Here is an 18,508-nt window from a genome sequence, read left to right as displayed (position 1 = left end):
TGCACTGGAAAAATATCCCTTACTTCACCTGTGATCACACACTTTGGTTTTCCAGTGCAAACGAAGCTGGCAGAGGAATGGCCAAGAAAGGAAAGACCTCACTGAGCGACAAAGATGAGGACAAAAGCTGGTGATGATTCAGTGCAGCTGGTCTCAGGGGATGAAGCAAAAGCCTGATCACCAAAAACAAGGTGAGTTTAATGTTATGATTTATTTTACTTTTTCAAGATATGTTCAAGGTATGTTACTTTAATTATATAATGCTCAAGTCATTTTCCAACTCAATTTTCTCAATATTAAACCTTGTAGCTTTATTCATTTTATTTTTGGCTTAAAAGTAAACAAGAGCTACAAAAAAACCCCTAACTTTTTAAAAATTCTTTCTGTTCCTCTTTTTTCCTCTGAACACATCCTGACCAGGCTGAATGAGACGGGGGAAGTAAACAGCGATACATTCACCCAGACTGCTGATGTTCCTGTATGAACTGAGAAACTTTGAACATCCAAGAAAAAGCTGAGGTTATTTTCTTTACAGCTCATATGGATCTTGAATGACTGAACATTCAGACTTTATTCAGGACTTTGCTACGGAGAGAGGTACCAACATGTGTGAGCACATGTGTACACACCTACACAGCATCTCACTTCATGCTTGCCCTTCCCCTAGACTCTTGTGTCACTCAGCAGTTTGTCGTATTATTGTCTTATTTGTTGAAATTTAGGGTCCATGAGCACAAGCAGGGATTTTTGCTTGATCTCATTCTCAGAGGCCTCGCTAATATTTAATGGTCGTGAAATATGTCAAACTTTTCTCCATCCCTAAAGTTAAACAGCTGAGAGCATCTTTAGCACAGCAGAGAAAAAGATGTGCACCATCAACCGGAGTTTAAGTGATCCATTTAAGTGATCCTTATGCCTTTGCTGCTGATGAAAAGTTTGCATCAGAACAAGCACTTCTAATTGTACACTGTAAAAAAATATTGTAGAATTTACGGTGAATTACTGGCAGCTGTGGTTGCCAGAATTTCACCGTGGAAAATATAGTGATAATGCAGAATACATAACGGTATACTTGTTGATAAATGTAAAATTCACAGTGAACTTTGGTTTTTGTACAATTATTACACTGAAATAAAAAACTATTATAAAGTAAACCAGTTAAAATACATTTTAATAAGCTTGTTTACCATCTCCTATTGACAAAGCACAGAAGAGCTGTATAATACAAGACATGCCTTTTTATTCAAAAGTTCATATTTACATGAAAATATTGGCAGCTGTTGCAGCCAGAATGTCGTCTAAAAAGATTAAGGTCCAACAAATGAGGTAATAAACATAATAGGGCTAATAGAAAAATTAGAATAGAATAAAATTGTTTTAAAATTTGTCATAATTTGCTAGAAACATTAATAAAAACCAGTAGAGACAATGATTAAATTAAACAGTTAATATCCATCCGCTTCCACTTATCCTTTTTCAGGGTCGCGCTGGAGCCTATCCCAGCTTTCATGGGGCGAGAGGCGGGGTACACCCTGGACAGGTCACCAGTCTGTCACAGGGCTAACACACAGGGACAGACAACCATTCGCACTCACATTTACACCTATGCAATTTGGATTAATCAATTAACCATGCAAACTCCACAAAGAAAGACCCCGGCCTGATGGTGGAATTGAACTCAGGACCTTCTTGCTGTGCAGCAACAGTGCTAACCACCGTGCCACCGTGCTGCCCTAAACAGTTAATATTTAATAATCAAATTAATGACTAAAAAGGCACTGATCTAATTATTATCAAACTTAATACAACCAACCAACAAAATTTAAAACACTTGATACTTGCAGTGGTTGGCAAAGTTTCTTTTTATCCAGATTGATAGTAGAGGGCTTTCAAAACAGTCTCTGATGGTGTCTGAGGAACTGGAACAGGTTTTGGATCCAATGTGTTTGAGCACTTGCATGTTGTTCTTCAGATGCTCGGTGTACATTAGCGTTCTTTCCTTGCAGTCTGAAAGCAAATACAAAGCACAATAAAGCAAACTGCCCATTTCAAAAGCAAATATACAATCTTACATCTAATAGAGCTGACACAATTAATCGTATAATGATTTACAATTGTGATGCATTGCAATGCGGACATAAAGCATTCTTAATCCATTCAGAAGAAACTAATCGATTATTAAATACGGTCCCGATCAAAAGTTTAAGACCACTTGAAAAATGGCAAAAATCATCTTTTGCATGGTTGGATCTTAACAAGGTTCCAACAACATGCAACAAGCAGAAATGGGAATGAGACAAAACATTTAACTTACATTTCACAAACTTAAACTGGGACAGGCTGTTTTACAGCTGATCAAATGTTTAGGACCACATGCCTTTAAAAGGCCAAATCTGTGCAAAACTGTGGATTCATTGTCATTTTCTGTCAGGTAGTCAGACTGTCAGGATGTTCTGATGGCAAAAGCAAAAAAAAATTTCCTTTTTGAACATGGTCGGCTTGTTGAACTGCATAAGTAGGGTCGCTCACAGCGCGCCATCCCTGCTGAGGTGGGATGCAGTTAAGACGGTCATTTCCTAAATAATCCTGGGGGTTATGGAACAAAAACATGAAGTGGAAGACCTAAAAAATCCTCAACCCAAATTAAGGCCATTAGTGGTGAAGAGCTTCAAAAAAAAAAATCTCTGATGAGAAAAAAATATAACCTTTTTTTTTCTCCTGTAAAAAATGCAACCTTGATGGTCCTGATGGCTTCCAACCTTACTGGCATGACAAGCAGATCCCACCTGAGATGTTTTCTACGCCCTACAGACGAGGGGGCGCCACAATGGTTGGGGAGATGCTTTTTCCTTCAGTGGAACAATGGAGCTTCAGGAGGTGCAGGAGTGTCAAAAGGCTGCTGGCTATGTCCAGATGATGCAGAGAGCATTCCTCATGACTGAGGGCCCTCATCTGTGTGGTAACGACTGGGTTTTTCAACAGGACAACGCTACAGTACACAATGCCCGTAGGACAAGGGACTTCTTCCAGGAGAATAACATCACTCTTTTGGACCATCCTGCGTCTTTCCCTGATCTAAATCCAACTGAGAATGGACAACAGTTCCAGACAGTAGACACCCTTCGTGTGGCCCTCTTCACCACTTGGAGAAATGTTCCCACTCACCTCATGGAAACGCTTGCATGAAGTGATCAACAAGAACAGCGGACCAATTAATTATTGAGTTCAAGTTTGGAACTTTCTGTTTTGGGGGTTTACCCATGTTTCTGGAGGTGTGGTCCTAAACTTTTGATCAGCTGTAAAACAGCCTGTTTCAGTTTAAGCGTTGTCTTTAATAAATTGCATGCTCAAAAAATGTTTTGCTTCACTCCTATTTCTTCTTGTTGCATGTTGAAGCTCTACTTGGAACCTTGTTAAGATCCAACCATGCAAAATATGATTTTTTGCCATTTTTCAAATGGTCTAAAACTTTTGATCAGGACTGCTGTTATTTTTAGGTTGTACAATTTGTTTTCGTCAGCCACATACATCACAGTGGACCAACATGTGCAGCCTGTGTTCAGAGAAGTTTTGAGCAATAAAAAAATGTAGCTTATATGTGACCTCCTTTATTTGTTGATGAAAAGAAAAAAAACTGAAATGAAGTTATCAAGATGCATTGGGAAAAAAATAATATTTTTTGGTGCAAAATGTCTGTAGTTTTCTAATAAAATCTCTGTTACTGAGCCTCACAGGTTCTTTTCTTCTGCGGTTCTGCATCACATGCCAGCAGTGCCTTTGCACATGCGCGATTTATTTGCAGTCTGGATGCAGTGGGGTAAAAGTCATCTGTTCCATCTTCCACTCTGTCACCAATTATGAGAGGCAACAGCTTTAAAAAGTTCCAGTTTTGTTTGTGCTGAGAATTTGTTGAGGACTGACCTCACACGGCTTTGAAGAGGTATCAGAGTCAGAGTATTTAAACTGTTTAATGCTCCAATTCAGAATGGAGTGGGCGAACCATTCTTTTTTTTCACAAAAAAATTTAAGAAACAGCGCAACATCATATGACAAAATGCCATAAAAATCTTGTGTCCGGAGGGTGTGACCGGAGGGTGTGTTCCAACTACAGGGGAATCACACTCCTCAGCCTCCCTGGGAAAGTCTATGCCAGGGTGCTGGAAAGGAGAGTTCGTCCGCTAGTCGAACCTCGGATACAGGAGGAACAATGCGGTTTTCATCCTGGTCGCGGAACACTGGACCAGCTCTTTATCCTCTCAAGGATACTTGAGGGTGCATGGGAGTTTGCCCAACCAGTCTACATGTGTTTTGTGGACTTGGAGAAGGCATTCGACCGTGTCCCTCGGGGTGTCCTGTGGGAGGTGTTGCGGGAGTATGGGGTGTCTGGCCCATTGCTACGGGCCATTCGATCCCTATACAACCGTTGCAAGAGCTTGGTTCGCATTGCCGGCAATAAGTCGGACTCGTTCCCGGTGGGTGATGGGCTCCGCCAGGGCTGCCCTTTGTCACCGGTTCTGTTCATAATTTTTATGGACAGGATTTCTAGGTGCAGCCAAGTGGCGGAGGGCTTTCGCTTTGGTGGCCTCAAAATCTCATCTCTGCTTTTTGCGGATGATGTGGTTCTGTTGGCTTCATCAGGTGAAGGCCTCCAGCTCGCACTGGAACGGTTCGCAGCCGAGTGTGAAGCAGCGGGAATGAGGATCAGCACCTCCAAATCTGAGGCCATGGTTCTCAGCCGGAAAAGGGTGGAGTGCCCACTCCGGTCGGGATGAGTTCCTGCCCCAAGTGGAGGAGTTCAAGTATCTCGGGGTCTTGTTCGCGAGTGATGGGAGAAGGGAGCCGGAGATCGACAGACGGATTGGTGCTGCGGCTGCAGTGATGCGGACGCTGCACCGGTCCGTCGTGGTGAAGAGGGAGCTGAGTGTAAAAGCGAAGCTCTCAATTTACCGGTCGATCTACGTCCCTACCCTCACCTATGGCCACGAGCTGTGGGTAGTGACCGAAAGAACGAGATCGCGGATACAAGCGGCAGAAATGAGCTTCCTCCGAAGGGTGGCTGGCCTCTCCCTTAGAGATAGGGTGAGAAGTTCGCCATCCGGGAGGGGCTCAGAGAGAGCCGCTGCTCCTCCGCATCGAAAGGAGCCAGTTGAGGTGGTTCGGGCATCTGACAAGGATGCCTCCTGGGCGCCTCCTGGGTGAGGTGTTCGGGCATGTCCCACCGGGAGGAGGCCCAGGGCAGACCCAGGACACGCTGGAGAGATTATATCTCTCGGCTGGCCTGGGAACGCCTTGGTGTTCCCCCGGATAAGCTGGAGGAGGTGGCTGGGGAGAGGGAGGTCTGGGCTTCTCTGCTTAGGCTGCTGCCCCCGCGACCCGGCCTCGGATAAAGCGGATGAAGATGGATGGATGGATCTTGTGTCCTAATCAAAATGGCAAACCTGGCTGACAGATGTGAAAAGACTTTAAACAGTTGAAAACTGACTCAAACTTTACTCCTTCTATATCTGGTGTACCTTCAGTCTTGAGGTGTTCAACAGGAGAGTTGTACATCTCTATGGTGTATTGTGCTCCACACTGATTTGGATCCCCACCCTGAAAAACAGATTGTGTCATTAAACAGTATCTACAGAAATGATGTGTACGACGAAAGCAGAAGCCACCAGTGCAATGTGAGCCCAAATTATCTACAGCATGCAAAACATGGTTCCTTTAACTACAGTTTTATATGCCCACCTCTCAATTTTAAATACACGTAGACATTGAGGGCTATCAGGAGAGGCTATGTGCTTACCTGCTGCTCTCTGGCAGGTAGCTCCACGCCCTCCTGGGTTTTAAATGCACCTTAGAACACACGTGCATCAACACTACATATGAGCGGGCGGAGGGAGGTTTGGAGTCTTCACACACCCCCGTTCTCTGCAGCCTGTTGGAGCGGGAGGGCTAGGAGGAGGAGTTGGCCGCCCGATTGGGGTCTGGAATGTGGGGCCTCCCTGCTGCTGCCGAGCCGGGGCAGTCTGCTTCTCTCCACCCCAGGGAAAAGGGTAACACTACCTGGGTCTGGGTGCAGTTTCCCCCTCCGGGGGCAAGGGTACCTAGACCTGGGGCTTAGAGTACGCTTGGGGAGTGTGACTGTGTGTACAGCGTCTCTTTATGTCTGTCTCCATGTTGGGTGAGTGTTGAGTAATTGCATATGAGAGCATGAGGGTGGGAATGGATGTTTGTATCTGTGTGTGCCTGTATGTCTGTGTCTATATGTCAGGTCGGGTATCAGATGCCACCTCTCTGGGGACATCTCAGGTCCTCCAAGGTATGGAGGCCTATCTCCCCCCACCACTTCCCCTGCCAGTGGCAGATGCCCTCAGACATTGGTGCATTGGTGGTTCTTTGTGTCCCGGGATTGGCGTCCAGGTACACACTGGCTCACTCCTTGGTGGCTGCTTGTCGGGGCCTGGAGCCTGGGGCTCGCTCGGGCCACTTCGGGGATGGGGTGCCCTCGGCCTCTCGGCCTGGGGCTCAGTCACTCTGGCACAGCTGGCTGCCGGCGGAGCTCACGGGCACGTCACTACAACCCCCCCTGGCTTCTGCTCCGCGGCTGCTGAGTGACCCCTCATCTAGGGCTCTCCTCAGCTCTTTCTGGGATAGTGGCGCCTCTGTTGGTCTTCCTTGGTCTCTTGTGTTCTGAGGGCCTCTGGATGTCTGGAGTCTTGATCTCCTCCATACCTGCTTCATGCCCTGGAGGACGGGGCTGTGGCCCCCCACACCCTCTAGCAGATCATTACATGAAGGAACCTTTTAAATACAAGTGTGCTCATAGAATAGAATAGAATGCCTTTATTGTCACTATACAGTTGTACAATGAGATACAGAGATACATGAGATACATGCTCACAGGTGTACACACGGGTGCTCACACACACAAACTACATCCTTTTTGGCTCCTACCTCAAAGCACACTGGGCACTGTCGATCTTACGTGCTGTACAATAATGTTTAATATTTAGTTTTTACTGTTACATTTAGCTAATTTCATGGATAATTTCAGTGACTGAATTATTGCCGGTCATTCGTACATTTACTTTATTATATAAAATATATAAATTAAATCTCTTTGAAACTTCTCATCTCCACCCAACGTGAGCTCAATAATGGCCACAGTGAGCGTGTGAGCAACTATTTGCCTGCGCTACTGTGCATGTATGAAGTGGACCGACTTGTGATCAGGCACACATGAGGCCGACCGGCTGAGAATACTGAAATCAAAGGAAATCAAACTCTTCTGTCTGGTGAAATGTTATACTTACCAAATCATGCTCCCTGGCCTCATATCCTATGCAGGTGGAACTGGACCCAGTTGTAAAAACCAATGATTTCCGTTTCTGATTTTGTCTGGCCAACAAAGAGTCCAGGCTGGTGATGATCAATTTAAGAACAGAAACACACACTTCTTACCAAAGAAATGAATATTATTTTACAGTGTTGCTGAATCACATGGATGAATTTAACACCTGAACACAGTTACAGCGTGATGACTGGCAGGAGGAGATCTCACCCTGTGTTTCTCTGCCTGTGGTAGAGGTGGAACCAGATCAAGTGGCGCTCATTCTTGAACAGCCCCAAGTCAGAGCTGCCTCCTCTCATCAGGTGAAACGGACTTCAGTGAGAACACCTGAGCAGCAGGAGCCCCACTTCACAGACTGCAGACTGTACCTGCGAGACACGATTTTTCAGGTCAACATCAGCTGCAGCACACTCACTGTGACGCTTACCCTTCCGCAGCTCTGATTTGGGACACGATCCCGGATTGAAGAACAGGCTGTGTGGTTTGGATGCTTCACCTCAGCACACTGAGCACAACTGGCACACACACAGGCACATGTTACACCTCAGTGCAGTCAGTCCATGTTTTTATCTAAACATCTGATTGATTATCTGAGAAAACAGTTCCCGGTGAAGTGTGTGACTTTACAAAACCGTCCCTTTCACTCACTCACAAATTCACCCCCCCTTACCCTCGTCTCCACCCAACACATCTCTGTCCTTGTCCTGCTCACTCGCTGTAGCGCGACAGCTCGAGTCGAGGGATGATGTTCACGGACTGCAGCTCCTGGTAGAGCAGCTTTCTGGCGTACGGGACACGGCGTACAGGTTCTCTGAGGGAAAAGCAGGGCTCAGGCAGTGTGTGCACATCAGGCTAACACATACACAATTATAAAATTACATACGCATATAAAAGCTATCATTTTCTGTAATAAGATAGGGGATAAATAAAGGATGGGATGATTACAACAAAAATCTGCCTTCTTTTTGGGCTGGTAGTCCACAAATCAAAATCAAGAAATATTAAAGATGAATCTGTACACATGATGTTTGCTGACAGCCGTCTGTGCCACAGTGAAACTCATGCCAAGCTAATTTAGTAACTCTCAAATATTTTGGACAATTTATATTCTTCTTTATATTTTTGTAGTAGGGAGCACTACAAAAACTATAAATAAACCAAAGATATCGGCACAGACCAAAATTACTTTGCTGATTGAGAAAATAATACATTTTGACACACTACTGTGTGGATCATCCCATTTTCTCTTTTCACACTGATTAAACCAACTTGGCACTTGTTCCATAAACACAGTGCACATCCATATGTTCACAACCTTCAGCTTTTGATCAGTTTCACTTATGGAAGAGTTTTCATTTTTTTTAAATAATAAATGCTTACAATGCTAAACAATTCTTTAAGCTCCAGATCCCAAACTAAACTTTTTTTTATCATTACAATTTTTTCATATATGTTAGCGTATTTGCGGCTTACCAGGGCTAAGCAACTTTGAACGACTTTAGAAGCTGTCTTACTTTACTGTTTGTCTTACAGGTTTAGGAGCTGTGTCTCTATTTCACTAAGGCCTACAATGCTCTAAATAAAGTACATTAATTAACTACAACTACATTTTTTTAAACCACTGAAGAATGCAGAGAACTGACTAAAGCTCAATAATATTGAGCTCTTAGTGTTTTGTCTACTCAGTTTGGTGTCTGCTTCTTTACTTGGTCCACGATTATCTCTGCACCATCTTTCTCCCGTTGTATCTCTCCTCATGCCGCACCTTGATGTGTCCTGTCCTCGGATGTATTCTTCCGGCTGCCTCCTGGTTTCCACCTCGAGTTTTATTATCCAAATTTAATGGTCTTGATGGTCACTGTAGCGGCTATATTCATTTCTTGAAAGTTCTCTCTTTCGCTTATATTTAATATAACCACACGACCTGACAAGCACCTATTTTTATGCGTTGTCAACAACGATGTAAAACCATCGCGTGTCCGCTTGTTTATTTTCCACATAAGCCTTTCAGAATAAAGCTCAAGATCCTGTTGAGACTTTTCAAAATAAACCGAATCACGTGAAAGATTATGCAGCGTGTTTAGGGATGAGAAACAAAAAAGAGCAGTCAGGTGCTAAAAAAAATAAACCTTAGACTCAAACGTTAGAACAGGCTTTCTTTGCTAATTAACAACGTCACAAAAACCTGTTTTATTGTGAATACATATGTGTGATGGCTCTTAGACATCTATATCCACTTCCAGGTTTTGGTGGTTACTTGTATTAGCGAGTGGATTATTTAGAGCAAATTTAGAGCAATATTTGTCACCGTGCTCAGTTACTCACTGAGACTATATATGGACCTCAGCAACCTCAGGTTCTATCGTTCATTCTTCCAGGTCATTTGGGATTATTTGAATTTTATTTGCTTTACACACACATCCACACACTACACACATTACAGACAAACTGATGATATTTTTGACTTTGTTTTTGAAATACAATTATTTTTCTTCAGTGAGGTGTCCATATTTTGTCTTTGCCTTTCAGCCAGGGGTGTGAAATTAATGTTGGATGATGCATGTGATGACAGTCACACATAATTAAGGGCAAACACTGAACTTGAACGCGTGAAATCATCATGAAATTTAAATTTTGTGGCAATAAAGACATTTATTATTTGTATAGTAGTTTAAAATATGAACAGCTCCCTCATTTAATGTGATTAAAGGATGAAAATAAACAATGCGCTTCTTAAGACATTTACCAGTAAAGAAAGAGAGGGATTGGTTAATTCATAAAGTTACAGATTCAGGGGCCTTCACACAGGACTTGGCCAACAATTGAATGACTCTATAAAAATATATTGAGTCTTTGGATGCGCTAGTGAAGCTCTGAGGTGTGCTGGATTTGTCAATAGAAACAAGTTATTCCAAGATATTGGAAGAATTGCTCGTTTTCTAAATTTCTTCCGGTAATTCTTCTAGTAATAGTAATAATGTTTTCCAGCCACGGTCCGTCAATCTGTCATAATATACTGTGCTCTCATTTAGGTTCAATTTGATTTTGCCCTCACCTCCCAACCAGTCATGACAGAAGACTGCTCCTCCCTGAGCCTGGTTCTGTCACAGGTTTCTTCCTGTTAAAAGGGAGTTTTTCCTGTCCACTGTTGCTCACAGGGGATCACTTGATTGTTGGGTTGGATTTTTGGATTGAATTTAATTGGCTTAAACTGAAAAACAAAAATTCAAGTGTGGGGTTGAACAGGGCTCGCAAAATCGCTAGCCCGACGTCCCGGGGCTAGCGATTTCTCCAGTTGGGCTACCAAAATCTATCTCAGCCCTGCCCGATTCGGGCTAGCGATTTTGCGAGCCCTAGGTTCTGATAGTAGAGAGCACAAAATTTGTTAGCTGGATTGTTTTTTTTATTTGTAGTTTTTTTGGTGCTCCATACTTCAAAAACTACAAATATAAACAATGTGGTTGATGGCTAATCAAAATAAAGAAAAATTATATTTAAAAAAACATCCACTACTGCTCTGTGTGTTTACTTCAATGAAGACTTGTATTTATTGTGACAGAAAAATCTAAATTGTCCAAAATATTTGAGTTTTTAAATTAGCACTGCATGAGTTTAACTGTGGCACAGACGGCTGTCAATCCTGGTGAGTGAGAGTTCAACCTCCAAACTGAACCCAGTGTGTTACTCACAGAATCACAGATTTACTCACATTTACTGATTGTTCTGTAGGGTCTTTACAATTTTCAGCCCCTTCAGGTGACTGTTGTCTTCTGACTCCATCTTTAGGGTTTAGTTAGATTAAATATTTAACCAGTTAATTTAAGAATGAAAGACACATTTATCACAAAGGGACTCTTATAATGTAGATTAAATGTGTGTTGACATAACATCTAGATGTATGATTAGAAAGAGAGAAATGTTGTAATGACATGAACAATGACATGAACAAAGTGCATAATTATGTTAACACAAATTATACATCAAAACGTAGGTATTTTTCTTGCCTTTCACAAAATGCCACCGTCATTATCGTAGGAGTTGCCGTTTTCTCGCAAATGGCCTCGAAGCAACACAAAGTCAGAAAAGTCCACATTCAAAGTCTATGGAGACTTGAGTGAAAAATGACAGCTGAAATTCTGTAATGGGAGGACTTTTCAACTCGTCATATCTCCTAGACCTATTTTTCTTTACAGACCTGAAAATCGCCTTGATTGTTTTTTTTTGTTTTTTGTTTTTTTTTATTAAAGCCTGCTGATTGTTACAGTGAAAGAATGATGTCGACAGCCCGTCTACTTTTGGAGTTACAGAACATTTTGTAACACGAAGAAACGGCAGTTTTCACCTCTCAGCCATTTAGTTGTGGTAAACTCTTGAAATATATTATAGGGCAGGCCGCGGCGTAGACAACGCGCTTTGGGAGCGGGAGACCCGGGTTGAAATCTAGCCAGTGGCTGTTCCCACAAACCCCGCTAATTCTAGAAACTTATTCATCATGAATGTAAACAAGACAGTCAGCGATCGATCGATTACTTGCGCAAGGGAGGCCTCATCTGTGTCCAGCACGAAAATGACCCCAAATCCGGCCTCCTCTCGCTGCCTTTTATTGAGAGACAGTTCACACAAAACACAGCAAAGCAACGCCCACATGGTTCTAAGGCATTTGTATGTATATGTGTGAACCTTTATATGTAAGTAGGAATGTGTGTGTGTGTGTGTGTGTGTGAGAGACCTCCTGCTGACCAAAGGGTCGTAAAAGCAGGAAGCTTACAACACAAGAAACAGATCTTTCAGATAGGATGTATCTACAATAAAACCTCCCCCAACACAGAGTGGTTAGAGGTGCTCAGGATCAAAGGAATGGCTTTGATAATACTGCTTGAACTAAGACTGTACAAATTTAAGAAACACAATGGCAACATTCAACAATTAGACCTAACAGTTAGGATCAACCTCAGGGTCAGGATGCTACATCAGTAAATGCACAATCAGTGACAGTGATATTGATGATAACAACAGCAACAATAGAAACAGTAATAAGAGACTATTATATACATATAGGGACTTTAGGTCCCTTTTCATTTAACCCTTTGGGGTGTACTGTGTCTAATTTGGCAATCCAGACTCTCTCAGCCTTTCTCCTCTGCTGAGCTGTCCATCTGGGATTTGCCTGTATCATTGTGGCCCTGACAGATTCCCAGCCATGTGATAGGAAGTGTTTCACCAGATAGGTGTGTGTGTTCTTTTTCCTTTACACATTTTACATACACATTATATCTGTGCTGGGTGAATTTGGTCAGAAGTGTGTTACTTGTCTCATGTCTAAGGAGCTTGGAAAGAAAAGCGTCTGGACTTCTTTAAGACTTCTTTAACTTAAAGAAGTCCAGACGCTTTTCTTTCCAAGCTCCTTAGACTACGATGACCTGGATAACTGAGAACCTTCACAGACTTACTTGTCTCACCAACATACTGGATACCACATTTACTGGAGGTAATCAAATAAACACAATTATTAGAGTGTAGAGTAACTTTACACTGTGAGAGGAACACACTGGCATTTGAAAAGCTGCGCAACCATTTTTGGTGCTGAAAAAAATTGCACCTGGTCTCTCAGTTCGGGCTCAGAGAGAGGTGAAACTTTCGCCTTGATGAAGAAATCCCTCAGGTTTCTGTAATAGTGTAATGGATTTTTGACACATTTTGAATGGGCCGCAGTTTCCCATTCAGCCATGAGTATGTTGGCATATGCAGGGGCAAATTTCTTTTTACAAATAAAAGGGACGGCCATGGGCAAGAAGTCCATTAATCTTCATTTAGTTTTTCCCTGGAAGTGAATTCATACTGTTAGATGTTACTGTTAGAAGTTAGATGTGGATTTATTCTACCTAGCTCTTCTTGATTCTTCATTATCACCGTGGCATTGTTGGCCTATAGAGTCTATAAGAGTTGCAGAGATTATTAAGGCACTTGGAAATGGTGGGATGGAACATTTGTCACTGAAGGGTAAAAGTTTAATATGTTACACATGTGAAACTTTTATAAGTCAACGGTGAGGTGTATTGGTAGGAAATGGTCGTTTACTAACATTGCATTCTCCTCCAGAATAAGAAATGAAAATAGTAATAAAAGGAGAATAATGTGGACTAACTCAAAGCAAATGAGTGAAAGGAGTCGAATAATATCAGCAATGAGGGCTGTGCAGCAGTGGATCCCAGAGCAAACTTCTTCAAGACCTGGAACAATGTGAGATGTGATGGCCAAATAAAACAGATTTATTAAAAAGGACCAAAAATCTAGGAGGTAATGTATGGTAATGAGGCATTCTTAAACAGATAGTAGTATTTACAACAGTAAAGTGAAAGCAAATGAGTGATAGATAGTAGTATTTACAGTAAACAGTAAATACTACTATCACAGAAATCTCTTTAAGCATTTAAAGTATTAACACTTTCAATAATATAACTGTTTTCTGAATTGGCAGTATATATTTTGAATTATATACATACAAAAGAAACTTGAATGTAACTCCTTGTCAAACCTAAAGTCATTTCTCTTAATTTGCACAATCAGAACAACAAAACATAACAAAATCAACCAGAAGCTCAAGTGGCTGTTTAGAAGGATCAGCTTCTTCCTGAGGTCCTCCTCACCTCCAAAAAACCCACCAGAGGAGCCTCTGCTTCACAACCAGCAGCTGTTATTTTTCATTTTCAATGTAATCATTTTATCCTGTTTAAAATTACACATTTTTAAAGAAGATCAGTGTTTCACTGTATGGTTGATTCTTTATTCATGTAAGTCCTTAAATGCATTCATGTATATGAATATGTCTAGTAGGCATATTGGCTTACTGACAGCCTCATATGGAGTTATTACACTGACTTCTCTTCATCCTATACTTTATTCTGCTCAATACAATGTTAATATTGTTTTAAACAGTGATAATTTTATTGTTTTATACTGTAAAATAAAGCTATTGTCACTATATGAATATATATTAGCATCATGAAGTCAGCTGTGCTTTGCAACCAGATGTAAGCTGAAAATGTAATGCTAGGTTATTGTCAGAGTGCCCTCACTCCATGATCTTGTTCCCTATTTAATGGTGCAAAATAGTCAGAGTTTATGTGCCTCTTTCCTCTGTTCCCTTGACTATGATGCTTTAATGTATTTCTACATTAATCTACAGAAACATTTATCAGTGCAAAACTGTTTGGAAGCTACTTACAATAAGCTGTCTGTTCCAAAGAGCTTGGAAAGAAAGCGAGTGGCCTTTTTTCATGAGAACATTTCACCTCTCATCCGAGAAACTTCTTCAGTTCTAAAACGAGCTGAATAAGATTAAATTTTGAGGATGAACTGTCCTCCTGAGGTCTCGACATTCTCTCTGCCAGTCAGATGACTTGTTTCTATTGACAAATCCAGCACACCTCAGAGCTTCACTAGCGCATCCAAAGACTCAATATATTTTATAGAGTCATTCAATTGTTGGCCAAGTCCTGTGTGAAGGCCCCTGAATCTGTAACTTTATGAATTAACCAATCCCTCTCTTTCTTTACTGGTAAATGTCTTAAGAAGCGCATTGTTTATTTTCATCCTTTAATCACATTAAATGAGGGAGCTGTTCATATTTTAAACTACTATACAAATAATAAATGTCTTTATTGCCACAAAATTTAAATTTCATGATGATTTCACGCGTTCAAGTTCAGTGTTTGCCCTTAATTATGTGTGACTGTCATTACATGCATCATCCAACATTAATTTCACACCCCTGGCTGAAAGGCAAAGACAAAATATGGACACCTCACTGAAGAAAATAATTGTATTTCAAAAACAAAGTCAAAAATATCATCAGTTTGTCTGTATTGTGTGTAGTGTGTGGATGTGTGTGTAAAGCAAATAAAATTCAAATAATCCCAAATGACCTGGAAGAATGAACGATAGAACCTGAGGTTGCTGAGGTCCATATATAGTCTCAGTGAGTAACTGAGCACGGTGACAAATATTGCTCTAAATTTGCTCTAAATAATCCACTCGCTAATACAAGTAACCACCAAAACCTGGAAGTGGATATAGATGTCTAAGAGCCATCGCACATATGTATTCACAATAAAACAGGTTTTTGTGACGTTGTTAATTAGCAAAGAAAGCCTGTTCTAACGTTTGAGTCTAAGGTTTATTTTTTTTAGCACCTGACTGCTCTTTTTTGTTTCTCATCCCTAAACACGCTGCATAATCTTTCACGTGATTCGGTTTATTTTTGAAAAGTCTCAACAGGATCTTGAGCTTATTCTGAAAGGCTTATGTGGAAAATAAACAAGCGGACACGCGATGGTTTTACATCGTTGTTGACAACGCATAAAAATAGGCGCTTGTCAGGTCGTGTGGTTATATTAAATATAAGCGAAAGAGAGAACTTTCAAGAAATGAATATAGCCACTACAGTGACCATCAAGACCATTAAATTTGGATAATAAAACTCGAGGTGGAAACCAGGAGGCAGCCGGAAGAATACATCCGAGGACAGGACACATCAAGGTGCGGCATGAGGAGAGATACAACGGGAGAAAGATGGTGCAGAGATAATCGTGGACCAAGTAAAGAAGCAGACACCAAACTGAGTAGACAAAACACACTAAGAGCTCAATATTATTGAGCTTTAGTCAGTTCTCTGCATTCTTCAGTGGTTTAAAAAATGTAGTTGTAGTTAATTAATGTACTTTATTTGAAGCATTGCAGGCCTTAGTGAAATAGAGACACAGCTCCTAAACCTTTAAGACAAACAGTAAAGTAAGACAGCTTCTAAAGTCGTTCAAAGTTGCTTAGCCCCTTGTGTATGTGTTAGCCTGATGTGCACACACTGCCTGAGCCCTGCTTTTCCCTCAGAGAACCTGTACGCCGTGTCCCGTACGCCAGAAAGCTGCTCTACCAGGAGCTGCAGTCCGTGAACATCATCCCTCGACTCGAGCTGTCGCGCTACAGCGAGTGAGCAGGACAAGGACAGAGATGTGTTGGGTGGAGACGAGGGTAAGGGGGGGTGAATTTGTGAGTGAGTGAAAGGGACGGTTTTGTAAAGTCACACACTTCACCGGGAACTGTTTTCTCAGATAATCAATCAGATGTTTAGATAAAAACATGGACTGACTGCACTGAGGTGTAACATGTGCCTGTGTGTGTGCCAGTTGTGCTCAGTGTGCTGAGGTGAAGCATCCAAACCACACAGCCTGTTCTTCAATCCGGGATCGTGTCCCAAATCAGAGCTGCGGAAGGGTAAGCGTCACAGTGAGTGTGCTGCAGCTGATGTTGACCTGAAAAATCGTGTCTCGCAGGTACAGTCTGCAGTCTGTGAAGTGGGGCTCCTGCTGCTCAGGTGTTCTCACTGAAGTCCGTTTCACCTGATGAGAGGAGGCAGCTCTGACTTGAGGCTGTTCAAGAATGAGCGCCACTTGATCTGGTTCCACCTGTACCACAGGCAGAGAAACACAGGGTGAGATCTCCTCCTGCCAGTCATCACGCTGTAACTGTGTTCAGGTGTTAAATTCATCCATGTGATTCAGCAACACTGTAAAATAATATTCATTTCTTTGGTAAGAAGTGTGTGTTTCTGTTCTTAAATTGATCATCACCAGCCTGGACTCTTTGTTGGCCAGACAAAATCAGAAACGGAAATCATTGGTTTTTACAACTGGGTCCAGTTCCACCTGCAAAGGATATGAGGCCAGGGAGCATGATTTGGTAAGTATAACATTTCACCAGACAGAAGAGTTTGATTTCCTTTGATTTCAGTATTCTCAGCCGGTCGGCCTCATGTGTGCCTGATCACAAGTCGGTCCACTTCATACATGCACAGTAGCGCAGGCAAATAGTTGCTCACACGCTCACTGTGGCCATTATTGAGCTCACGTTGGGTGGAGATGAGAAGTTTCAAAGAGATTTAATTTATATATTTTATATAATAAAGTAAATGTACGAATGACCGGCAATAATTCAGTCACTGAAATTATCCATGAAATTAGCTAAGTAATTCCTAAAAGTCTGTAGATTGACTTTTACAACAAGGAAGCAGGTTTTCTCATTAGCAGAAATGCTCAATAGACAGAAAAACAGAAACCCTAAAAGAAAGTTACCGCGAGATTAAGAGAAACGGCCTTGTTTTACGGACACCACGGGTCAAGAAGGAGTCAGAATAATTTGTGTGTATTTATCCCACTTTTCGAGTTTCATCGCTAAATTGGTGTAGTTAGGTGCACAAGATTGAAAACAATTTGTTCTGAAAAAATGCAGATGAAGAGTTGTTTGTTGACAGTATAGATGGTTTGTTTTTAAACCTCTTACCACTCACAGAGTCCCCGGTGACGGTCTAGCTATGTCAGATGCCAGTCATTTAGGAGACTAATACTTTTTTGGGATTTAAATTGTGCTAACTCACTTTGTTCAACACAGCCCAGAGTAACATTAAAAATAAAACATATTAGAACTAATTTTGTTGGACACAAGAAAAACTGAAGCATCTTTGTAGGGAGCCGAACTAGGGCTTACAAGTTTTGCAGTGCCTTTGCAGGGACTTTGCTATCTGCACAGAGCGTTTCTGGTGTGGCTTATGCAAAAGAGAATTGCAACAATACAGCGTGTTTCTCTGCTCCCTTTCACACAGTAAGTATGTCTGTTGTAGACTGTAGTAGTAATATAGCATCCACCATCTCCTGCTTGCATATTTCTGAAAACATCTTATTGGTGTGGCAGCCATGGGTTGAGCCAGCCCTGCAAACCCTGTTGATGGACGATGCAGTGGACAGTGGGAGGAAGCATCCTAAAGCTCTCTTTGCAGACCAGCCTGTGTGATTCTCCACTCGCCGACCAGAAAAGACAAACGGCATGTCTCAGTTGCAGCACCTCATCCATCCATGTCTGATCTTGCATCGGCAGATTCAGCAACACAGCCAGAGACTTCCTGTAATCTATTACAGTTGTTAAAAAAAATGGTACAGGAACAGGTCGCTCAGGTTAATCCTGTATAAACAACTGTAAATATTGTTTTTCCTTCTTTAAATATTGTTGGCTTATTAGAAATATTCTTGTTTAATTGTTGTTCTCCAAAAAGTGGAGAAACATCACTGATGATGTTCATGAATCCCCAGCTGACTCTGGTAATCATTTTATGTTGTGATT

At 41.7% G+C, this 18,508-nt stretch overlaps 1 long non-coding RNA gene across 2 annotated transcripts; it reads right to left on the bottom strand.

Annotated features, from left to right (window-relative positions):
- Positions 1 to 6,722: 6,722 nt before the first annotated feature.
- Positions 6,723 to 9,355, bottom strand: LOC120434801. Of its 2 annotated transcripts, XR_005609363.1 has the most exons (4): positions 9,105 to 9,355; positions 7,550 to 8,150; positions 7,302 to 7,407; positions 6,723 to 6,764 (listed from the first exon to the last, which is right to left on the bottom strand). It is a non-coding gene; the product is annotated as an uncharacterized LOC120434801 (long non-coding RNA). The 2 variants fall into 2 exon arrangements; XR_005609362.1 differs by lacking the exon at positions 6,723 to 6,764 and having other exon boundaries at positions 6,895 to 7,407; positions 9,105 to 9,354.
- Positions 9,356 to 18,508: the final 9,153 nt, after the last annotated feature.

The sequence above is a fragment of the Oreochromis aureus genome, linkage group 19, assembly GCF_013358895.1.
Source record: "Oreochromis aureus strain Israel breed Guangdong linkage group 19, ZZ_aureus, whole genome shotgun sequence".
NCBI lineage: Eukaryota > Metazoa > Chordata > Actinopteri > Cichliformes > Cichlidae > Oreochromis > Oreochromis aureus.
Note: the sequence above shows the minus strand (reverse complement) of the source record. Positions and strands in the feature narration are given on the sequence as shown.